Raw genomic sequence first — 27,190 nt, forward strand, 5'->3', positions numbered from 1 at the left:
GGTCAACTAGTTGATCGACATGTGTGTTGACCAATGGACGCTCGGATTGGGCAGCTGGGCTACTTGCTGGTGACCGCCCCTTGCCTATATAAGGGGGCTTGTCTGGACGACCGGTGCTCTAAGATCAAATCCAAATCCTAATCTGATACCTGAAAGGGTGTGTGTGTGTGTGTGTGTGTGTGTGTGTGTGTGTGTGTGTGTGTGCGTGCGTGCGTGCGTGCGTGCGTGCGTGCGTACGTTCCAGCCAGAGTATTATTAGTTGGCCCTAGTTAGTAAAATATCCCCAGAGACAGCAATGCCATTTGTAGTTGGGCAGCATGCTGCCTTGTATGGTGTGTGGTAGAATCTCAGTTGGCCTTAGCTAGCTTCTCCCCTCAGTCAGTGTTCACACTGGGAGTTTGTTTGGCAGTAAGCTGCATTGGGGGTTGGGTGGCTGGAAGCACACAGGGTGTTAATTGGTCTCCGGCTAGTCCAGGAGTTCAGGCTAGCCAGTTAGATTATTTGTGCGGCTGCTCTGACTGCACAGGACTCTGTGAATAGTAACAGAGCACACCTGGTCCTTAATTTAGCTGGCAGTGACAGTAACTGTCAGACAGTGTTCACACCAGGTCTTTAGCAGTCAGTAGCCCAGAGGGCTCCGCAGGGTTTTTCAGTTGTTTAGTTTTTTTTTAATAAACCCTGCTGACCATAACAGAGGCTAATTCTCCCACTACTGAGCATGCTCAGACATTTTGGAGGTGCTCAGGGGCTAAGTTGCATTTGGCCCATACTGGGCATGCCCAGTTAGGTCATGGCTACTGCCATGTGGGTGGGGACTTGCCTTTAAATGGTGAGAGCCGACGCTCGCTGGGTGCTCACACTTTGACTATTAATTTTGAGACAGGAGGTCAGGGCTAGGTTCCTGTGAAAGGCAGGTTGTCAGTTCAGGGATTCTAGATAGGATTCCTGGGTACTGCCAGTAGGGAACTATTAGCCTGATTGAACTGTCCAGTAGGATTGTAGCTCCAAAGCTGTTTGTGGAGCCTTTGTGTTGCTGACCAGGGGTGACATTTAACCCTTGGAAGCCTTTGTTGCAGCCAGTTCACATTGGAAGCTGCCTAAACTCACTTGCCCAGTGAAGCCAACTGGTGTAAGCCTCACTGCCGTCATTTCACATTACAGTTGCACCAACACCCTTGCCTAGTGAAGCCAACTGGTGTAAGCCGCGTTGCAGCCAGTTCACTTTAAGCTGCAATAATACACTTGCCCAGTGAAGCCAACTGGTGTAAGCCTCCTTGCAGTCTGTTCACATTGGGAGCTGCGCAGACACATTCACCCAGTGAAGTTAACTGGTGAATGTGTGTTGCTCCCTGTTCACACTAGAGCCGCACTGACATACTGCTGCCCCGCTTAGGCAGACGGCCGTCCTCCTAGGACTTGTGGACCTCGCCTGCAGCCACTACCACAGTCAAGAGGTTCTGTTAAGTTATAATTTATATATATAGACAGAACCGTAACATTTACTAATCTTAAGATCAAACACATTTATTTAACTTGTTTTAAAAATTGTACTACAAAACAGAATCGCAAGTGACATTTTTTGTTTTGATAAAGAAAATATTATGTATGGTATGCTGAGATTGGGAAACACTGCTCTAGGTAGTTTGCTGGTCCACTGAAATTAGCATGTTTGACCAATACATTCCTGTTTGTCTAACCATCTATTATCTATCTATCTATCTATCTATCTATCTATCTAACAAAACTCGAAAATTAGGCGGCACTCCAAAGGGTTTAAAGTGAAAAAAAGTGAGGGTAGTTTATTGCCTCATATCAATGATATTCCAGCTCAACACACTTGAGCCTCTATCTATCTATCTATCTATCTATCTATCTATCTATCTATCTATCTATCTAACAAAACTCAAAAATTAGGCGGCACTCCAAAGGGTTTAAAGTGAAAAAAGTGAGGGTAGTTTATTGCCTCATATCAATGATATTCCAGCTCAATACACTTCAGCCTTTATCTATCTATCTATCTATCTAGCTAGCTAGCTAGCTAGGGAAAGTCCAAAACAACACACCGGTGCAACTGGCCACTTCCAATATTCATACAAAGAGCAAAAAATAGCAACATTTCACAGGTTCCAAAATGCAAAAAAAAGTTCCAGATGGGACTAAAACATCACTACTTGGAATAAAGACACTTGCTTTGTTTTTAGGAACCTGTGGACTACTGCCATTTTTTGCTCTATCTATCTATCTATCTATCTATCTATCTATCTATCTATCTATCTATCTACTTACTTAGGTGATTCACATAGTTCCCAAAAAGGCATCAAAACTTCAAAACTTTATAATCGGAATGATGTAAATCCAAAATCAATGCTGAATGGGCAAGGAATGGTTTTAGAAATAATGCTGAATCCGCACTTTCCCTTTCTTCCATTAAAATGTTAATCATCCTCGGGGCAAACTGAATTGTGGATCAAGAAAAACACTTGTTCTGGCACACATGCATTCAAGATGCAATAAAAGCAGTGGATTATGAACACCTCAGTAATAGCTATTGTTAGCCCCAGGCTCTTATGAGACAACCTTCTGCTAGTGATTTCTGCAGATCAAACAAACATTTCAGCCTTAGCATTCTGCAAGGCAATTTACAGTTTACCAGAGGGAAGTAGGCAAATACCATTTTATCGGAGAAGATAGACTGATATTTTTCATGAAAGGGATAAATTGTGTTCCTTTTAAAATGTTCTTTGCATGATAGGGATAGATAACAACATGCCAGAGCTTACAGTGACTTACTTTACTTTTTAAAGGGCACGCTTCCAAGTATATTAGCAGAGATTGGCTTTGAAAAATCCATAGTGAGAATTGATTTCAAATGCATGTAAAAGAACCAAAGCAAGCCGTTTGTCACACCGATTTGTCACTCAGGCTGTATCATCCAACAGCTATCTTTGACTTAGTGCATAGTATATTAAAAGCAGAAAGACATACAGAATGTATGTATGGCTGTAGAGCTGATTTATGCTGTAACATGGTAACATTTGGTGCGGAGATGTTCTAATAATCTGCACGATGTGCATTCTATTGGGAATCGGATTAAAGTGAATTTTCCACTGAACAGCCGGGATCTATTAAAATTAGCTTCACGTCTTAAATCATCTGAATGGCCTTGTTGTGGTCTGTAAATCTGAATCCCATGGCATTTTCATATTTCAGGCTACAAATTTGCCTGTGCCAAATCCTAATATTTCACAAGATATTGCGGATACAGTCGTATTTGCTGTAGCAGAGTGATTCAGCAGTGGAATATTGAAATTCTGGAAGCAAAGCTGTGATCTATATCCCAACATGGGAAAGGCATCTGGTTTTGTCTTGGAAAATATGGTCTGGGGACTACATTTTTATTCTTGGGATTTCTAGATTGTTGCTAATAAAACATGTCTTCCTTCGGTAAAAGTTAGTAAAGCAAAGCAAGAAATGTATGTTTTGCTACATAAGATGTCTGTAGTATAGATCAGGGCTTCTCAAACTTTTTCGACTCACCAGTCAGTCTGTTGTGATGGAATAAATATGGAGTTGTAGCAATAGTGGAGTTGCTTTGTTGCTCCCCCTTCTCCCACAGTGAAATTACAGTAGGCCAATGGCCTCAGGCCTCGTTCACATCTGCGCCCCAGGTCTCCGTTTTGCAGGTTTCCGTTTCCTGCCCGAAACTGGACAGGAGACGGAAACCTGCAGTCATTTTTCAAACCCATTCATTTGAATGGATTTGAAAAGTGTCTGGCCGTGAGCGCCAGTGAGCGTTTTGTTCTATCCGCGGCGAAACAGTTTTTTTTTAACCGGACACAAAGTTGGACATGCAGGACTTTGTGTCCGGTTAAAAAAAATGGTTTTGCCGCGGAGAGCACAAAACGCTAACCAGCGCCCATGGCCGGGCACGGTCTGTCAGGTTTCCGTCTTCTGTCGGCAGAAGACGGAAACCTGAAAACGTAGATCGGGTGCTGGTGTGAACCCAGCGTAATACCTTTGTGCTGTAAAGTACCATACTGCAATGTCTTATTGTATATGGGATAAAATGATCCTAAGTGCAAGTCCCATTATGGGTCTATAAAAATAAATGCTGCAATCATGTGATTCTGTGACATGAAAAAAAAATAAAAAAACATGGCTCTGGAAGATGGGGAGTAAAAAACAGATAAACCAAAATTGGCTCTGTCTTTAAGGGGTTAAAGGGGTTTTCTAGACTTTTGTAACAATCTGCATGTACAACCTGCTGCTCAATTCATACAGAGCATATGAGAAACCTTGTTTAGTGACCAGGAGGAAACCAGTAGAAGGACCCCCAGCAATCGGACATCTATCTCCCATCCTGTGAATAGGAAATCGCTTGCAATTGCCGGAATACCTATTTGCAATGCAATAAAGTCAATCAGATAAAAGGACGAGGCTGGTACTTTAGGGACTGGATTTGTTGTCGTAAACATATCTAAAGTGGTTGAATATGAAATAGAGAATACATTGTGAGACTACTAAAAGTAAAGGTATAGCCATTGTAAGAGGATTTCAAGAAAAGAGAGAAGGGTCAGTGATCAGGGTTATTTGAAAGTGATAATAAACCTAAGTGTATCAACTGGAATGGCAAAGGTTAACAATATGGACTCTCACAAATCCCTAAACCAGTGGTTCTTAACCATGGTTCGATCAAACCCTAGGCCCTATGCACGGTTCATTTTGTGTACCAGTAAAAAAACATATACCTATGTCTTGAATTTGGAAAAAAATCATATTTTATTTATCACTAAAGAAGGGTTCAGTGAATGTGCCTATGAAACTGGTGGGTTCGGTACCTCAAACAAGGTTAAGAACCACTGACCTAAACAAAGGGAGTTATAATAAGTGTTGGACTGGCCCACTAGAATGCCAGAGGATCTTCAGGTAGATCCAGGCTCTAGCACAATAACTGACCAATTACTGAAATTTTTATCGCCAGGGTCATGACTCAAAGTGGTGAAAACCTAACATTAGCAAAAGTGATCTTACATACCACACAGTGCCACATCCCCTTTCTGTAAGAAGATAACTTCCCAACTCACAGATCAGATTTTATTCGTAAGATTTTAGGTGGACATTTTTCTGTATTAATTTTTGATCTCCTCTAAAAGTATTAAAACAGACACTACAGAGCGATTACCTAGATACCTAAATGTGTCCATATATATTAAACAGAACTATATTAATCAATAATTGTGCCAAAATTCTGTTGTATTCATTAGCAAATTCATGGGAGGCTCTGATTATATTACATTATATAAGAGAAGAAAAAAAAAACTGCATAAAAACAGAGAGTTTCATTAGTAATCTATAGTCAATATCTTTTGTTTTAATCTGTAAAATATCTAATACAGTATATATCTCCCTATATTATAAAAATGAATTTGTCTGTCTGTCTGTCTGTCCGTCTGTCTGTGCTCTAATGCGAACCAAACGACTGGACCGATCTTCACCAAATTTGGTACAGAGATGCTTCAGATATCCGGGAAGGTTTAAGATGAGATTCCAACTCGCTCGGACGTACTGTTGCTGAGATACAGCATTCCAAACACAGTGCCTCCCCTTAGCCAATACAAACCTGCAAGACTTTCACTCATATTCCAACTGCAATACACATGGTCACTCCACATACACAACCCAACACTGATATCCAAACTGAGATACATGCATCAGAGGATTAGATACACAGATCAGCACACAGTATCACACGCCAGAGGATTAGATACACGCGTCTGCACACAGTCCCACAAACCAGAGGATTAAATACGCGCTTCTGCACACAGTTCCACATGCCGAAGGATTAGATACACGTGTCTGCACAAAGTACCACACGCCGGGGGATTGGATACATGCGTCTGCACACAGTACCACATGCCAAAGGATTGGATACACGCATCTGCACATAGTTCCACACACCAGAGCATAAGATATGCACATCTGCACACAGTACCACATGCCGTAGGATTAGATACGTGCATCTACACACAGTTCCACATGCCGTAGGATTAGATACGTGCCTCTTCACACAATACCACACAGGGGAGGATTAGATACGTGTGTCTGCACACAGTACCACACTTTGGAGGATTAGATACATGCCTCTGCACACAGTACCACACTTTGGAGGATTAGATACATGCCTCTGCACACAGTACCACAAGCCAGAGAATTACATACACGTCTCAGCACACAGTACCACACAGGGAGGATTAGATACACGCGTCTGCACACAGTACCACATGCCGTAGGATTAGATACGCGCGTCTACACACAGTTCCACATGCTGTAGGATTAGATACGCACCTCTTCACACAATACCACACAGGGGAGGATTTATACGTGTGTCTGCACACAGTACCACACTTTGGAGGATTAGATACATGCCTCTGCACACAGTACCACAAGCCAGAGAATTACATACATGTCTCAGCACACAGTACCACACAGGGGAGGATTAGATACGCACATCTGCACACAGTACCAAACGCCAAAGGATTAGATACGCGCGTCTACACACAGTTCCACACGCCATAGGATTAGATATGCGACTCTTCACACAATACCACACAGGGAAGGATTAGATACGTGTGTCTGCATACAGTACCACACTTTGGAGGATTAGATACAAGCCTCTGCACACAGTACCACAAGCCAGAGAATTAGATACGCGTCTCAATACACAGTACCACACGCAAGAGGATTAGATATGCACATCTGCACACAGTACCACATGCCGTAGGATTAGATACGCGCGTCTACACACAGTTCCACTCACCATAAGATTAGATACACGCCTCATCACACAATACCACACAGGGGAGGATTAGCTACGCGCATCTGCACACAGTTCCACACACCAGAGGATTAGATAAGCACGTGTGAACACAGTACCACATGCCGTAGGATTAGATACGCACGTCTGCTTACAGTTCCACATGTCAGACGATTAGATACACACATCTTCACACAGTTGTACACGCCATAGGATTAGATACACACGTCTGCATACAGTACCACATGCTGTAGGATTAGATACGTGCGTCTACACACAGTTCCACATGCTGTAGGATTAGATACGCGCCTCTTCACACAATACCACACAGGGGAGGATTAGATACGTGCGTCTGAACACAGTACCACACTTTGGAGGATTAGATACATGCCTCTGCACACAGTACCACATGCCAGATAATTAGATACGCGTCTCAGCACACAGTACCACACGGGGGAGGATTAGATACGTGCATCTGCACACAGTACCACATGCCAGAGGATTAGATACACCTGTCTGCACACAGTACCACACGCCAGAGGATTAGATAAGCGCGTCTGCACATAGTACCACATGCCGTAAGATTAGATATGCACGTCTGCACACAGTTTCACTTACCGGAGGATTAGATACGTGCCTCTTCACACAATGCCACACGGGGGAGGATTAGATACACACATCTGCACACAGTACCACACGCCGGAGGATTAGATATGTGCATCTGCACACAGTACCACACCAACAAGGATTAGATACTTGCATCTAAACACAGTACTACACGGGGAAGGATTAAATACAGCTTTACTCCGGGTATCCATAACAACTGATCACAGGTTTTTCACTGATATCCAAAATGAGATACACATAATCACATGACGCTTATGGACATACACACAAACCACATACAAAATACACCAGTGCAAAATTGGACATTTCTTATGGGGCCACTACACAAACATAAAATGTAATATACCCGTGCGAAGCCGGGTCCTCCCTCTAGTATATATATATATATATATATATATATATATATATACACACACACACACACAGTATCTTTGTGAGGATTAAAAATGGCAGTGATATTTTTTTCGTTGTTCGCTCCTTGCATTGGACACAACTGTTTGACCTTTCTTCTTTCCATTAATGAAAAACAGAATGAAAGTTTCAAAGCTTTTCCTTGTAATTCTTGGCTTTTATTCCGTCCATCTTGCTTATAGTCTCTGAACTATTTCCAGGCTAGATATACCATGTTTACTGTAAATTAGATCAAGGCCCAATACTAAGGATGATGTCAAACTATCAACATACATGCTGTGACATTTCTTTGATCGAGACTTTAATATTTAATGGTCCCAATCCTTTTTATAAACTTTATTCATTAAAATTACTACAGCCATTATCTGTTCTTAATGCCATGACACTATTAGATCGTCCTGGAGCATGTAGTAACGGTTTAGTAATAAACTCTAGTAAAAGGTTATATTTCAAGCCATTAAGCACATCGGTAACCTTCATCAATCCTTTATAATGCTTTTTTTATATTAGTTCTTTATTTTGGATTTTAACAAACATACTTTGCATTTCATTCTATATTGGTGTTGGAAAACTGAAGCATAATAATTATTGTATAGTATAAATTCTACTAATAATAGGAACAAATAATAAAAAAAAAAAACTTACCGTATTTTTCGGACTATAAGACGCACCTAGGTTTTAGAGGAGGAAAATAGGGAAAAAAAAATTTTGAAGCAAAAACTGGTAAAATATTTAATATATGGGAGTTGTAGTTTTGCAACAGCTGCAAGGCCACATTGACAGGTGACCCTGCAGCTGTACGGGGATGCATAGAGTGTTTTTTTTTGCGGGGCCAGAAGTACTTTTTAGTTACACCATTTTGGGGAATATCTATTGCTTAGATCACCTTTTATTGAAAAAAAACCCCGGTGGTTTATGATATATGATTTTCTACTTTTATATATATATATATATATATTCTAGGGACAGGAGGTGATTTAGAACTTTTATTTATTTCATATTTTTAAAGCTTTTTTTTTTTTTACTATTTTATTCCCCCCCCCCCCCCCCCGGGGCTTGAGCCTGCGGTCACTTGATTGCAAGTCCCATAGACGGCAATACAACTGTATTGCCGTCTATGGGACATTCTGTCTATTAGTATTACGGCTGGTCATAGAGACCAGCCGCAATACTAATACAGCAGTGACAGGCCTGGGAGCCTCATTAGGCTCCCGGCTGTCACCCGAACAGGTCGGCTCCTGCGATATCGCCGTGCAGGAGCCGGCCTGCAACTTTACAGGTACGGGGCCGGTGGGGACCGGCCCCGGGGGAGAAGGGGCCACGGATACTGACCCGGCATCCGCTGTACTAGAGAGGCGGATACCGGGGAGGGATAGACGCCGGGGCCTGAGACATCGCTGCCCTGCCCTGTATGAAGCCAGCGACGGGGGAACGGAAGAGCCGAATAGCAGCATCACTCCTCCCGCTGCTGGCTTCATGCAGGGTAGAGGAGCACAGCGATGTCTCAGGCCCCGGCGTCTATCCCTTTCTGGCTTCCGCCTCTCTAGTACAGCGGGTGCCAGGCGCCACATTCGGACTATAAGACGCACCCTTCTTTTCCCCCCAAATTTGGGGGAAAAAAAGTGCGTCTTATAGTCCGAAAAATACGGTAATACTGTATTACAGTAAAGATTCTTTACCAAACATTTTTGTTTCCCCTATCAGTATGTCTTTGGAGTGTGGAAGGAAATCCATGCAAACTTGGGGAGAACATCCAAACTCCTTGAAGAAGTTGCCCTTGGCAGGATTCAAACCCAGGACTCCAGCACTGCAGTGCTAACCACTGAGCCACCATGCTGCCGAAACATTTACTAATTATATATATATATATATATATATATATATATATATATATATTTACATATATACAGTATATACACACACACATACCCTGTTTCCCCGAAAATAAGACAGTCTCTTATAATTAAATATCTAACGAAATATATGACCTTTCTTATTTTTGGGGGAAGTCTTATGCAGCAGCTGGAGTGGGGAACAATCGGCAGTCATGCTGATGCTTCCTTAACGGAGCGTTGGCATGACAGCTGGTTGTATGTGATCCAGAAGGTGAAGGGGGGGGGGTCTTATTTTCGGGGAAACAGGGTATATATATATATTCACTAATAATTAATAAGTCTTAGTTAAAAAAAAAAAAATCATCATACATGCTCAGGACTGGGTCCAAGAGCCCTCTATCCCTCATAGAGGGATCATTTGTGCATGGTGTGACTGCATTGTTTTCCTGGGAGGGAAAAAACAACAAGCTACAGAGGTTGCTCTGTAGTTTCAGCACCTCCATGGAAATCTCCGGATCAATGAGAATCCAAGCAACGGGGCCTCTAGTAATTAGTTTATAATGGAATAACATATTTATATGCCTGAAAATTATTTTTGAAAAAAAAATGATGTTAGGGTGTGTTTCCACCACCAGGTTTTTATGTAGTTTTATAAAGCAACACTAGATATGTATTAGAAATAGAGAGAAAATATAAAGGAGAAATACTACTTCTTTATTTTTTTGACCCAATCTCCATAGACATAGTTTTAGGATCGGGTCTCGCAGGTTTACGTCCCGGCGCACAGCGCCACCTGCGGGTCAGTCCGACCCTCGCCCTCGCCCTCATGCAGTGAGGCGACTGGAGTCTATGTCCAGCTTTCGGTCCACTGAGCATGCTCAGACCTTTTGGAGCCGCTCAGAGGCTAAGTCCCATTTTGCCCATACTGAGCATGAACGGTGAGGTCATGGCCACTGCCCTGTTGGGCGGGGACTAGCCTTTATATAGTGTGAGCCGATGCCCGCCCGGTGCTCACACTTTCTCCTAAACACACTTGAGAAGGGAGGTTATGACAGAAGTTCCAGGCTGTTTCCAGTAGCTAGGCAGGTTGTTAGGCCTCTGTGTGAGGTTACCTTCGCTGCCATCTGGCACTGTTAGTATAGACCTGTAAGTCCTGAACTGGAAGCCCTACACTATGGTTTGGTGCAGTGTACTCTGTACCAGCCGGTGGGGCCTCCAGCAGGTTTGGTCTCTTAGCTAGCCTATCTGTCACTGTCTACTTGTGTTGTAGCTCCAAGCTATGCGGAGCCATTTGTGTTGCTGACAGGGGTGACGTTTAACCCCTGACAGCCTTTGTTGCAGCCTATTCACACGGTAGCTGCACAAACCTTTTACCCAGTGAGGTTAACTGGAGTAATTTCCATTGCAGCCTGTTCACACAGCAGCTGCACAAATACAGTTACCCAGTGAAGTCAACTGGTGTAAAACTTTATTGCAGCCTGTTCACACTGAAGCTGCACAAAGCTATTGTCCCAGTGAAGTCAACTGGTACAAACCTCGTTGCAGCCTGTTCACATTGTAGCTGCTCTAACACATTCTCCCAGTGAAGTGAACTGGTGCATGTGTATTACTCCTTGTTCAGACATACTGCTGCCGCCCATCTGGGCCTGCGGTTCTGTAGTTGAAAAAACATTATTTTTATATATATATACACACAGAACCGTAACACATAGCTAGAATCCTGGAATCCTGAGAAGTGATTCCAGTGCACTTTTTGTTCAGCTCAGCAGTCTCTTCCACACAGACGTGCTATGGGACTACTGTAACCCTGGAAGCCTGACTGTGCATTTTCTTCTACAGGACAACTTCTTCATTATATACTGACTTTCAGCTAGTACTTTAGGCATTAAAAAGATCTTATAAGAACAAAATTAGAGAATGTGTAGTAGCTTATGTATCATCACAAATCTCCGTACATAGAGCAGGTGAGGAGGATTTAGGAGTTAGGATATGTAGACTGGAAGACATCAAAGAAGTTTACTCAGTAGTAGGCCTTACCCTATATTCACAGTGAATATAGTTTCACCAATTAATTTCAATAGAAGTGAATGGTGATATTCACATAAGCAATATAGTTGTAACTGTGGTGTAACATGTACTGTCATATTACAGTGGCGGCCAAAAAAAAACCGCACCATTTCACAAAATGTAATGATTGTAGTGAAAATGGTATTATTTTCAGTGATACATTTGAGTATTGCATCATGTAATGATGTACTACATTTGAGTGTTGCATCAAACAATAATTGCAAGGTATCGCATCATCCTTTTCTTTATATAGCATGGTGGAAGGTAAATGTTACTCATAAGTGTCTTAATTACTTGAAGTGCAAGGATGGCGCATTATATCCAGTTGACACCGAGAAAAAAAAGTGTAGCTTTTGCTCTGTCCCAGGAAGGGTTGTTCATACGTGCCGTTGCTGCTAAACTAAGCTGTCACCACTCAACAGTGGTTTGGTTACTGAAATTAAAGCAGAAAACAGGTGATTTGAAGCGAAAAGCAGGATTCGGTCGAAAAAGAGTTACTACCCCATCTCAAGACCGATATTTGAAGAGATTGTGTCTTCGTAATCATCATGTTAGAGCTTCGGACCTAAAAGTTGAGTTTCAGAATGCGTCTGCTGTTGAAATAAGTACACAAACTATCCGAAGACATCTAACAGAATGTGGTCTTCGTGCCTATCGACCCAAAAAGAAGCCACTGTTGACCAAAAAAATGAGGAAAAAGTGACTTTCTTGGACTAAGAGACATATTTCTTGGACAAAAGAACAGTGGGACAACGTCATCTTTTCCTTTGAATCAAAATTCAATCTCCATGGATCAGATGGGAAACGGTATGTGAGAAGACAAAAATCGAAGCATACCAACCAGAATGTATTGTACCAACTGTAAAGATTCCAGCAGGCCAAATGATCTGGGGATGTATGCATCCCAACAAAAGAAAAGGAGTAAGTCACAGGAACAGTGAACGCAAAACGCTACTGTGACATCTTAGAGACATCTCTGAAACCGACTATCACCGATCACTACTCAGACAACCAAAACTGCATATTTAAACATGACTCCGCACCTTGCCACACAGCAAAGTCAGTGAGTAGTTCTCATGAGATTTATTCATATGTTTATTTCCTAATGTTGTTACAACATTTTATTAACATTTTCTCTTTCTCCAATCCCTTCAGGTCCAGGAATTCCTCAAAACGAGCAAGGTCAAAGTGTTGGAATGGCCTGGCAACAGTCTTGATATCAATCCTATTGAACATTGCTGCGAAGAAGCCAAAGAGTAAAACTGAACTCTAAGGGCTAGTTCACACGTGAGTATAAGGGGAGGTTTTTGACAGCGGATTTCGCGTCCAAAACCTCCCCTTATAATGGTGGTCTATGGAGACCGCCGGGCTTCTGTTCTCCGCTAGCGGCGAGCTGCTGCTAGCGGAGAAAAGAAAGGACATGTCCTTTCTTCAGGCGGAAGCCGCGCAGGCTCAGCCGCGCGGCTTCCGCCCCCGGCAGCTCCCTCCTATGTCGGCTCATTCATTTGAGCCGACAGCAGAGGGTTAAGCCGCGACAGCGATGGTCGCGGCGGGCGGGTTTTGACGAGAGAGACGCGGCTCGCCGCGTCTCTCTCTGTGTCAAAACCCGCGCGGGCAGTTCACGTGTGAACTAGCCCTAAAAAGTCATTAATAGAGTGTGGCATCATGAAATTGACCAGCAATACATTCAGAACCTGATTTATTCCATGTCAGACAGATGCAAAGCAGTTATTGCCGCTAATGGAGGATCAACAAAATATTAAGTACCAAACTATGTTTATATATAATCTCATACTGTTGTATTATGGTTCCATTTGTGGTTGTGGTAGATAAACCCCAATAAAAGTTAATTTGGTTGTAAGGAATGATACGACAATGATTTATTGTCTTTTTCATTTCTATCCTTTTCTCTCCTGGATGACGAGTATTTGGCAATTTTGTACATGTTGCGTGACACTTTTTAGTCGATTCTGTAGTCGGAGGTATATACAGTCCTATGAAAAAGTTTGGGCACCCCTATTAATCTTAATCATTTTTAGTTCTAAATATTTTGGTATTTGCAACAGCCATTTCAGTTTGATATATCTAATAACTGATGGACACAGTAATATTTCAGGATTGAAATGAGGTTTATTGTACTAACAGAAAATGCGCAATATGCATTAAACCAAAATTTGACCGGTGCAAAAGTATGGGCACCTCAACAGAAAAGTGACATTAATATTTAGTACATCCTCCTTTTGCAAAGATAACAGCCTCTAGTCGCTTCCTGTAGCTTTTAATCAGTTCCTGGATCCTGGATAAAGGTATTTTGGACAAACAATTCAAGTTCAGTTAAGTTAGATGGTCGCCGAGCATGGACAGCCCGCTTCAAATCATCCCACAGATGTTCAATGATATTCAGGTCTGGGGACTGGGATGGCCATTCCAGAACATTGTAATTGTTCCTCTGCATGAATGCCTGAGTTGATTTGGAGCGGTGTTTTGGATCATTGTCTTGCTGAAATATCCATCACTGGCGTAACTTCAACTTCGTCACTGATTCTTGAACATTATTCTCAAGAATCTGCTGATACTGAGTGGAATCCATGCGACCCTCAACTTTAACAAGATTCCCGATGCCGGCATTGGCCACACAGCCCCAAAGCATGATGGAACCTCCACCAAATTTTACAGTGGGTAGCATGTGTTTTTCTTGGAATGCTGTTTCTTTTTGGAAGCCATGCATAACGCCTTTTTTTTTTATAACCAAACAACTCAATTTTTGTTTCCAAAATGAAGCTGCCTTGTCCAAATGTGCTTTTTCATACCTCAGGCAACTCTATTTGTGGCGTACGTGCAGAAACGGCTTCTTTCTCATCACTCTCCCATACAGCTTCTATTTGTGCAAAGTGCGCTGTATAGTTGACCGATGCACAGTGACACCATCTGCAGCAAGATGATGCTGCAGCTCTTTGGAGGTGGTCTGTGGATTGTCCTTGACTGTTCTCACCATTCTTCTTCTCTGCCTTTCTGATATTTTTCTTGGCCTGCCACTTCTGGGCTTAACAAGAACTGTCCCTGTGGTCTTCCATTTCCTTACTATGTTCCTCACAGTGGAAACTGACAGGTTAAATCTCTGAGACAGCTTTTTGTATCCTTCCGCTGAAAAACTATGTTGAACAATCTTTGTTTTCAGATCATTTGAGAGTTGTTTTGAGTAGCCCATGATGCCACTCTTCAGAGGAGATTCAAATAGTAGAACAATTTGCAATTGGCCACCTTAAATACCTTTTCTCATGATTGGATACACCTGGCTATGAAGTTCAAAGCTCACTGAGGTTACAAAACCAATTTTGTGCTTCAGTAAGTCAGTAAAAAGTAGTTAGGAGTATTCAAATCAATAAAATGATAAGGGTGCCCATACTTTTGCACTGGTCAAATTTTGGTTTAATGCATATTGCGCATTTTCTGTTAGTACAATAAACCTCATTTCAATCCTGAAATATTACTGTGTCCATCAGTTATTAGATATATCAAACTGAAATGGCTGTTGCAAACACCAAAATATTTAGAACTAAAAATGATTAAGATTAATAGGGGTGCCCAAACTTTTTCATAGGACTGTATATCATCTACAGGAACTTAGATGGTGGTGCATTTTTTTTGGGCCGCCACTGTACTTCTTTATTATTCTTTATAGTGACCACATTGTGCTTGCTATCCTTGCTGTGAGATATTGTTATGTGCATTATCTATGTTCGATCTGCAGTCCAGTACTTTATTTCATGAAGAGAACTGTTGCTGGAAGATCCCAATGTATCGCTAACTACATAGGAAGAGACTAGTTCTATAAATTGCAATTATAGGTGGGATCCCTGTACTGACTTGCATCAAAGCAAGGAGATGAATAAAGCTTTTTTTATTACTAAGGGTTAAATAGTATAAAATAATAAAATAACCATTACTCACTTGTAAAATGCACCAGACACTTTCTCGGTGCTACCAGTCCTATAGTGATTTGATTATGTACATCATTCATATGAGTGATCAGTCAATCACTGGCCTCATTGGTGACACTTGTATGTATGACACATGACTATTGAGACCAGTGACTGGCTGCAGCAGTCTTGTGAATGATGTACTCCCTGTCATAGCAGCAGGATCAGCAGAGACCACTGGAGAAGAGATGCTGGAGATGTGAAGGGAAAGCGCTGCTTCAATAAGTAATGGTTATTTTAATATTTTATATCATTTCCTGTCCATAGTCTATCTTTTAAAAAATTCAATTCAATGGAGTTGTTCAGGATATAGGTAAAACATGTTATCAGTAAGACTTGGCCGCTGTACACGAACACTTCCGATGCCCATACTATACATATCACAGGACCAGGAACAGTGGGCTCTGTGCCATGTATAGTAACCAGGTGCCAGTACTGGAGCTCAGTTACCATTGACTTCAATGGGAGTTGAGCTTTAGTCTCAGAGCCTAGCCATTTTTCAGGGATGAGAGCTATCTGCTCTTGGCCTGTGTTATGTATACCATGGTCTTCAGAAGCGACCAGCCACCAATCAGATATTTACAGTTTATCCTAAGGATAGGCCAGGAAAACCTAAATTCTGGACAATTCCTTTAAGCTTCAAGTTAAAACAGGGCTCTTATATGTTTATTGTAAAACATGCAAGACATAGCCAGAATGCATTAGACAGGAAACGTACTTTGACTGTTTTTGTGTATGTACTAAAGACAAAAATTAAAAAGGAGAGACGAAAATTTTACTGTTATGGGGATTTGTATATTTTAAGCTTTTTGGAAACTTTTTTCAACTCAGCATTCACAAAGTAAATAAATGACCTTGAAAAATTACCATTCAGATTTTTCTCTCTCCCTATATGTCAAGCCTCACAATTCAAGGCTGATTGCATTCCTGAAATATGCCTCGTATTAAAATGATTCATGTAATGGTAAGCAATGAATATATGGATTATACTTTTCTGAGCTTCAATGCACATTGCACCGTTTCAAAAACATCATTTAAAAATGTATCTTGTGCTGTGTACTAACACAATCCGAGATGAGTATATATTTCCATTATTTTACCTGTGGTTAACTGCAATAAAGCAATATCTTTAAAGCCTACTGGTGTGCCCCTCTGTAAAATGTGAACTTAGTCAAAGGGGTATTGCCATCTCTAGGAACATTTCTAAACCTTTACCTTACTCAAAGTGAAGTGTTTTAACCAATACTTTGCTGTATCTGTCTTGTTCTGTTGTCACATACAGCTAAATATATGTCCTCAGTGTTTACTGCTCTCGCCTAGGTTTCAGAACACTATCTAGCTGACTTTGCGCCCTGTTTCCGGCCACCTTTATTCTGTTCTCTTTACTATATTTATATACTGTATACTATTAGCTCTGGAAAGTTCACTTAGCTGCTAAACCCTGGAAAGATTTACAACAGTGTTTATCAGCTCTGGTTTTGGAGAACTAAAACCAGGAAGTGGAGGAGAGAAGAGACAGGAGAGAAGGTGAAACCCTGACATGGGAAAACCCCACCCCACTAAGGAAACCAATATGTCATAAAACTCAATAATAAACTCAAAATGAAATTCAATATAATATCACATATAACAGTATTACCAAAACCATAAGGGCGGCCCTCGGGACAATGGTTTGCAGTCTCTGGTGGACATCCGGTGTTTAACTATGGCAGACGCCCGGGAGTCGGTCGGCTACACAATCAGTTCTAATGCCTCCGGTTGGTTCCAGCACCAGAGGCATTAACCCCTCCGGCGCCTCGGTCAAAGCTGACCAAGGCGCCATTTTCCCATTTTCTGCTCCAGGGCTGACGTCACATTGGCATGACAGCCAGGAGCCTTGTAAAGGCTCCCCGGCCTGTCTGCAGTGATTTTCTTTTGCAGGCTGCTCTATGCATTAGTGATCAGACCCCCTGGGTTTCAAGACCCCTAGGGGGTCTAATAAATGCAAAAATAAATAAATAAATAGAAGTTAAAAAATATATATTTAAATTTTTTTTAAAAGTATTAAAAATTCAAATCACCCCCCTTTCCCTAGAACACATATAAAAGTAGTTAAATACTGTGAAACACATACATGTTAGGTATCCCTGTGTCCGAAAGCACCCACTCTACAAATGTAAACGCCGTAGCGGGAAAAAAAGCCAAAAGTGCCAGACCGCTATTTTTTCACTGTTTTGCCTCTGATAAAAATTTTAATAAAAGATGATCAAAGCAATATCAATTCCCCAAAATGGTATAACTAAAAAGTACACCCAGCCCTGCAAAAAAAGATAGGTGTCAGAATATGGCGACTTTTAGAAAAAAAAATTGGCACAGTTTTGGATTTTTGCTAAGGGGTTAAAATGTAAACAAAATCATATAAATTTGGTATCTCCGGGTAGCTAATCTTAAAACATATCATATGATATTGATAACATTGGAATGTTTTTGTAAGAGCTTTTCTTGTGGAAAACCTGATGCGGCCCAGCCTCACCCAGACTCTACCTCCAGCGGCCCCCGGGTGAATTGAGTTTGAGACACCTGATCTAAAAGAAAGGGGAAGGAAGGACACATTTGTATGCACGACGTCACAGTCAAGATTTGACCAAGGGCATCTAAAATTATATATATTTTTTAACTCCTAAAATTTAGTGTCCATACCTTCTATGTGACCTTGGTGTCTCTCTGGTATCTAAACCCTATGTGGTCCGATCCTTCATTCATTCATTTCCCATTACTTCTGCCTGCATTTTATCCTATATTGATATCACTATTATCCTACCAAATGTATATAATCAACAGTGAGACTTCAGGATTCGACTGAAAAGAGTTTGCTTGTATCTTGTTGCTATGGAAACAAATATATAGAACAGGAGCAATTTGCAATGTTGTTTTTTTTTCATTCTAAATGCACTGGGACTATTAAAAAAAAAAGGTTGCAAAGATGGAAATAGCCTTATTATTTCAGAACAGACAAAAATGTTTGCGTTTAAAATATAAATTAGAAATACAGGCAAAGCACTGAGTGAACTGTGAGGCTAAGCTTCCAACAGACTTTGCATTACTCAGTAGCACATCATGCAGCATGCCTTATATATCAGTTTTCTCTGTGTACAATGCATTAAAAGATTTCAATATTTTTCCCCAAAAAATTGATTTTTTTTTTTCTTTTTTATCCTGCCCTTGACACTTTACTAAGAGGGAATAGGGCAAGGGGTGAGACATGTGTTGGGTCACTGGTCTGCCAGATTTATAATCAATTTCACCAATTTACTAGTTTACATGATGCCTAAAAGCAGGTGCACGAGGCGGCTGGAGATTGCACCTAATTTATGACAAAGCCTGTGCCCTCTCATAAATGAGGAGCATCCTTCAATGGTGCAGGAATTTTTAAAACTGTAAATCCTATCCAATGTCTACAAGTAAGAAACAGCACTCCTTCTGACCATTATAGGACTTGCATCCTGCATATCTTCAAAATGTTCTCCTCTGAAGGTTTTATCTGTATTGTTAAACTCTCTCTGAGCTGAGTTTACCTATTATGATGTTCACCATAGATGTCACACAGAAAGTAGAAAGGATTCTGCTCCACAACTCTTTTCTCTCATGCTCAGAAGCTTCAGTGGGATCATAGAGGGCTGCACTTCTCTATAATATTTTAAGGGAGTTGCTAGTTTAACAATTCCCCAGTGTTGCTGTTTAAACCATGGAAGAAGAGGAAGATAGAGACACGGCGTACTAAGCTTGACCCAGCCGCTGTCCCTACCTACTTGCCACAACTGTCCTAATGATAGGAACAACTGGGAGACAGTCCCTTCTCTGAATAAGTGTTACACAGAACAGGTCAAAACAAAAAAAACACAGAAACAGAGTCATTAAGCTGAGGTCAAACCGGAGAGACAAACAGTACCAAATCGAAATCCAAAAGAGTAGTAACAAGAGAAGCCAAAGGTCAGAAGTCAGTAGATACAATACAATACAATACAATAGCAAGAGAAGCGCTTAGCAAGGACAGAGGCACAATAGCCAGCAAACATGGGTGGGCAAATGACCTGTTTATAGGAAGTCCAGAACCAACCCCAGACTTGACTGGCAGATAGGCTGTCAATCACACAGGTAAGGCTAAGCTTAAGTATTAGTTGTGAAGAGGGAAACAAAGGTGTAAGAGATGGGTGTGATGGAAAATCAATTACAGAGGTGAGGGAATAGGACAGTGTTCAGACAATAGAAGAAGAACCTAAATCACAGAATAATAACTAAACACACCTCCTGCACTGCAAGGCACAAAGTAGAGGGTGATGAAGAGGCCTGAGCAGGCAGAGACATTAAAGACAAGCTAAAGTGCCTTGTAAAAGTATTTGCCCCCCCCCCCCCCTTGGACTTTTCGCCTTTTGCCATATTTCAGGCTTCAAACATAAACATAAAGGTATCAAATTTTAATTTTGGGGGAAGAATCAACAACCAGTGGGACACAATTGTGAAGTGGAATGAAATTTACTGGATATTTTAAACTTTTTTAACAAATAAAAAACTGAAAAGTGGGGCATGCAAAATTATTTGCCCCCTGTACTTTTAGTGCAGCAAACTCACTCGGTTCAGTTCAGTTCAGATCTCTGAATGATCCAATGTTGTCCTAAATGACTGATGATGATAAATAGCATCCACCTGTGTGTAATCAAGTCTCCGTATAAATGCACCTGCTCTGTGATAGTCTCAGGTTTCTATGTAAAGCACAGAGAGCATCATGAAGACCAAGGAACACACCAGACAGATCCGAGATACTGTTGTGGAGAAGTTTTAAGCTAGATTTGGATACAAAATGATTTCCCAAGCTTTAAGCATCCCATGGAGCACTGTACAAGCAATCATATTGAAATGGAAGGAGTATCAGACCACTGCAAATCTACCAAGACCCAGCCGTCCCTCTAAACTTACATATCAAACAAGGATAAGACTGATCAGAGATGCAGCCAAGAAGCCCATGATCACTCTGGATGAACTGCAGAGATCTACAGCTGAGGTGGGAGAGTCTGTCCATAGGACAACAATCAGTCATACACTGCACAAATCTGGCCTTTATGGAAGAGTGGCAAGAAGAAAGCCATTTCTCAAAGATATCCATAAAAAGTCTCGTTTAAAACTTGCCACAAGCCACCTGGAAGACAACAAACGTATGGAAGAAGGTGCTCTGGTCAGATGAAACCAAAATCTAACTTTTTGGCCACAATGCAAAATGATATGTTTGGAATAAAAGCAACACAGTTCATCACCCTGAACACACCATCCCCACTGTCAAACATGGTGGTGACAGCATCATGGTTTGGGCCTGCTTTTCTTCAGCAGGGACAGGGAAGATGGTTAAAATTGATGGGAAGATGGATGGAGCCAAATACAGGACCATTCTAGAAGAAAACCTGTTGGAGTCTGCAAAAGACCTGAGACTGGGACGCAGATTTATCTTCCAACAAGACAATGATCCAAAACATAAAGCAAAATCTACGATAGAATAGTTCACAAATAAACGTAGCCAGGTGTTAGAATGGCCAAGTCAAAGTCCAGACCAGAATCCAATTGAGAATCTGTGGAAAGAGCTGAAAACTGCTGTTCACAAACACTCTCCATCCAACCTCACTGAGCTTCAGCTGTTCTGCAAGGAAGAATGGGCAAGAATTTCAGTCTCTTGATATGCAAAACTGATGGAGACATTCCCCAAGCGAATTGCAGCTATAATCACAGCAAAAGGTGGTGCTACAAAGTATCAACGCAAGGGGGCCGAATAATTTTGCACGCCCCACTTTTCAGTTTTTTATTTGTTAAAAAAGTTTAAAATATCCAATAAATTTCATTCCACTTCAAAATTGTGTCCCACTTGTTGTTGATTCTTACCCCAAAAAATTTAAATTTGATATCTTTATGTTTGAAGCCTGAAAAGTTCAAGGGGGCCGAATACTTTCACAAGGCACTGTATGTTATGCTGCTCTAAAGGCTGGTCAAACCCCTTAACTTTATATTAAATGAAGCAGACCATGGAGATTTCTACATAAAACACAAGAAAATACATGTAAGGGTGCATTCACACTACGTTTACGGCAGCTTATTCTGAACGTAAAACACGTTCAGAATAAGCGGCGTTTAAAGCAGCTCCATTCATTTCTATGGGAGCCGGCATACGAGCGCTCCCCATAGAAATGAATGGGCTGCTTCTTTCACTCCGAGCAGTCCCATTGAAGTGAATGGGGAATGCCGGCGTGTACGCTCCGGCATGAGCAGAGCTTGCCGTATACGCCAGCACTTCCCATTCACTTCAATGGGACTGCTCGGAGTGAAAGAAGCAGCCCATTCATTTCTATGGGGAGCGCTCGTATGCCGGCTCCCATAGAAATGAATGGAGCTGCTTTATACGCCGCTTATTCTGAACGTGTTTTACGTTCAGAATAAGCTGCCGTAAACGTAGTGTGAATGCACCCTAAGGGTCAGAGGTTTCCAAACTTTTTTTTTTCTCAAAGATCACTTTCAAAATTTTTTACTGGTTTTGGTGGACTCCCTGCTACTACATTTCTACCATAGTCCCAAAACTTGTCAAAAAATGTGAAAATTAGATTTAACGATGGAAATTTGCATCACGGCTGAGACCCCTGGGGGTCCACCTGACCACTTTGGGAATCACTGTTGTAAGTGGAGAGCTGTGGGTCCTGCCATTACCCTCCTGGCCCTTTGACAGTATTTATCACCCTCGCTAAGAGAACATCTACTAAATATATCAAAGATTAAGTATTTAAAGTAAGTTCTGGCCAAACTTAATCACAATCGTTTTTTCTACATTTAATGTTATTTTTTTTCGAAAATGTAAAATATAATTAAAATGATTTCAGCATAAAGCTGTCACAAATATTCTCATTCTGACAAGATTTGTTTATTGCAAGTATTGTTCTTTTTGTATTGTACAAAACTGCACTTCAGTCAACAGGCGCTACTGGATGCGTTTCAATGAAAAGATTCGTATACACAAATATTTTCTGCTTCTTTTATCTCTAGCACTTTAATTCTTGTTTTCTTTACTCAAACCGCTTTTGACAGCTTGAAATTACTTGAGAGGCATGCCATTGTTTTTGTTTCATGATAATTCTTTGATATATTTTTCTCTGAAACTTCAATGAAGCTGGACAATTACATTACTGGATATGCTGAATTACTCATATTGTGCCTGCACTACTGTAGCACCATTTTGCAATATTTTACATTGTCACATAATAACTATAAAATGCTATGCATATCTAGAAATAGAGAACAGCAGAAAAAATCTAGTTCAGAGAGTTGTTTTCTAAAAAATAAATTAAAGTGGCCAATGTCAAAGTAGTTAAAATTCTTAGTTATGCATATGGAAAGACAGGATGACAACCAAATATGGCTGCCACTAAAGGGGCAGTCACTTCGCTACCCTGTTTCTCCAAAAATAATCCCTACCCCAGAAATAAGCCCTAGCTTGATTTTGCAGGGTTTTTGAGTAGGCTTGAAATATAAGACCTAGGGGGCCACACGGTGGCTCAGTGGTTAGCACTGCAGCCTTGCAGCGCTGGAGTCCTGGTGTTCAAATCCCGCCAAGGGCATTAAACCATCTGCAAGGAGTTTGTATGTTCTCCCCGTGTTTGCATGGATTTCCATCCCATATTCCAGAGACATACTGATAGGGAAAAATTTACATTGTGAGCCCCCTATATGGGGCTCACAATCTACATTTAAAAAAAAAAAAAGAAAGAAATATAAGACCTACTCCAAAGATAAGCCCTAGTTACAGTCAGTGTCTCTAGCGCCAGGTTATAGAGACAGAGAATAGGCATAGCTCAGCTCCCAACTGTCCTCGACAAGTGCCCCGCTACCTTCCACCATGGCAGGTAAAATTTGCTTAGGCATTCCTGAGTCCCGATTCCTACATCCCAAATCCACCTTCCAAGTGCCACCTCCTTGGTCCCACCTCCCAGCTGCTATTATTCTGTGGCCATCAGTTGCCCCCACAGCTCGCTCCCGTAGAAGCAGCCACTCCACTACAGTACCTCCCATTTAGCTTAAAGGAGAGCATATAGGAAAGGAGATAGAGAAAGCACGGTGCCATACAAAGAGTTTAGAGAGCGCATGCCAGTTAGTTTTTCATAAAACCCACTGACACTTCACCATCAGTTGTGAGTGTAAGTTAGGGTTAGAGATACTAGATCTAACCATTTTACAAAATTTGTGCAGAACGAAACAGAAAAGATTCTGATTCACTTTGTTGCCTGAATAATAAGACCGACCCCAAAAATAAGCCCTAGCCCTTTTTTCAGAGCAAAAAAATTATATAAGACCCTGTAATCTCCACTTTGTATCTTTTTTCTCTTTTTCACTCCAATGGCTCTTTTTTATCTTATTTTTCTTATACAATTCTTCTCTTTCTTATTCTATTGTTTCCAATGTATTACTTCCTATCGATTCTCATTTATCCCCTATTCCTTTACATATAACCCTCTCTTCTCCAATATGGTATTTCAGCACATTAGTTTGCCATGTTCCTACACCACTGGCACTCCATGATGACGTCATTCTCACATTTTATCCTCCCGCCTTCCTCCTTTACCATTATGACCATCATACACTGATGCTGAGGCTGCCATGTGATGACATCATGCGCCAACGTCAAAAACACTTTCTTTTGATTTATATGGAGGTTCCCTACTAACGTAGCCTCTCTTACAATATCTTACAGTAGAACGTATTTATTTCTTGTGTATATGCAATCTTGTTTATCTTCCTATGTCATACATTATGCTATTTTAATTGAGAGGAGACAACAATTATAATGTTAAGAAGTCTCCCGCGTACCAGAGGCTCCTCCGTCTCCTGCTAAGGGTCCAGCACATCTATATGTATTCTCATTACATTATTATGTCTTATTATATGTACCATTACCTGTTACGATAATGAATGTGTTTCTTACGTGTTTTCTACTATGTATACTTTATAGTGTCGGGACTCTACCTCTGCATCCACAATAAGGAATGCCACTGTCAGCCCTTTACCTACAAATTAATGGAGGTACTATTTATAATGACTAAATAATGAAAAAGGCAGCTGCATGTTAGAATACAAGTATTTAACATCTACAAAATTTCTCAGTCATGTACCAGATAGCTATGCCTAGATGTGATTTTAACCAAAGTCAGCATGGCTTTCATACTGTATGGTATTGTAAACGTGCTGGATACCTGCAGGAACTACACATTGAAATAAAATCACCCATTAGATGCTATATGTGACAGTAGCCCAAAGGATTGGGGATGAAAGTTAAGGAGGACTCACTGCTGAGCCCCGTCACTTCTACAGCAATGAGAGAATGCCAAAATTTTGCAACAAGACATCAGATGGATATTACATTATCGCATAAGGCCAATAAACACAAAGAACGTGATCAGGTGAGGACAGGGGGTACAATTTCATGGGGTAATTACCAGGACAGTAGTACTAGCTTTTGCTGTAAGGCCCAACAACTACTTACTCTTTTCATATGCTGTGATGTTACAGTGTAGACAATTATCTTTTTATCTTTATCTCTATGTGCTATGATGTTATAGCAGGCATTACCCCGAACTCCAACATTACTGTGTGCATTGCCTCTATACTGCAAAATCACTGTGCGCATTACCCCCGAACTGCAACATCACTGTGTGCATTACCCCCAACATCACTGTGTGAATTACCCCCTACTGCAACATTACTGTGTGCATTACATCCTACTGCAACATTACTGTGTGCATTACATCCTACTGCAACATTACTGTGTGCATTACCCCCTACTGTGACATCACTGTGTGCATTACCCCGAACTGCAACATTACTGTGTGAATTACCCCCTACTGCAACACTACTGTGTGCATTACCCCATACTGCAACACTACTGTGTGAATTACCCCCTACTGCAACATTACTGTGTGCATTACCCCCTACTGCGACATCACTGTGTGCATTACCCCCAAACTGCGACATCACTGTGTGCATTAACCCGAACTGTGACATCACTTTGTGCATTACCCCCAACATCACTGTGTGCATTTTTTTTTTCAAGATGGTGCTGCATGAGTGGCAGCCTCGATACAGAGCTCCAAGCTGAGAGCAACCTTTATCTTTCCTCTTTCACTCTTTTTGTCTGTATCTTCAAGAATCCTCTACTCAAGCAACCTAGCACTATGAATTAGCAACTATAAATCGAATGGAAGATCCTGTGGAGTATTTTTTTTCCTTTTGTTTCTATTGTTAAAGCATGGACAAGACTCAAGACCTTGACCCTGTGTGCACATATGCCTGTTACCATCCCCCCCCCCCCCCACAAGCTAAGGACAGCATGGTCACCATGAGGCAGAGAAAGCTGTAGGAGAAACCTGCATGGAAGTATGGACTTCTTCTTTCAAGGAAATTATTTTTCATCTATTGCTGATGTGTGAAGATGGTACAGCTGACCAGTATTTCTTTCTTTTACTGTGGACACATGGGACTCTGTTGCAGCCTGGGAACCTACCATCACCCACCTACCCCATGAGTTTATGAAAGCTTGGCAAGAGAGCAGCACCATGTATACCTGGATGGCGTCAGACTTCTTTGGGCAGTAGAACACAGTGGTAAGAAGAAAGGAGGAGGGCTTGTGATTTGGGCCTTTTTTTGTGGTTAAGGAACAATAGCCCTGATACAAGATACCGAACTATCATCTGTGAGCATGAGATCTCACTACCCACCAAAGAACTACCACATGTTATTGTGATAGCTGCATATGTCCCCCACCTCTGCAAAAAAAAAAAATGTTTCTGCCTATTATTACTACATGCTGTGACCCCCCTCCTCATGTCCTCCAACCACATTCAGCTGTATTATCAACATCACTCTGCACAGAGAACTAAATGATCCTGCAGTATATCTTTGTATTTTTTCATTTTAGTTGCTATGATTCCTAGTATTTCTCTATCTGCCATGAGCTTGTATGTGTTTTCTCTCTTGTTATATACTACTGCACCATTTATGAAACTGTATCACTGAAATTTCCCCATTGTGGGACTATTAAAGGATTATCTTATCTTAACTCCGACATCACTGTGTGCATTATCCCTGAACTGCGATATCACTGTGTGCATTACTCCTGTACTGCGATATCAGTGTGCATTACCCCCATACTGCGACATCACTGTGTACATGTTAGGATTGTGCAGCAGGTGCGGCCATGATATGGAAGTTGCAGCCTGTTGCATTGCACAGTCCGGCACTGCAAGGGTTAACTTCCCTTGCAGCAGCCGGGCGTGGTCGACTGTTTGACAGACTAGGGTGGCAACCAATGGACGCTCGGAGTGGGCGGTTGGGCTGTTTGCTTGTGACCGCCTCTTCCCTATTTAAGGGGGCTGGTCTGAACGCCCAGGTAAGTGTGT

The sequence above is a fragment of the Leptodactylus fuscus genome, chromosome 4, assembly GCF_031893055.1.
Source record: "Leptodactylus fuscus isolate aLepFus1 chromosome 4, aLepFus1.hap2, whole genome shotgun sequence".
NCBI classification, from domain to species: domain Eukaryota; kingdom Metazoa; phylum Chordata; class Amphibia; order Anura; family Leptodactylidae; genus Leptodactylus; species Leptodactylus fuscus.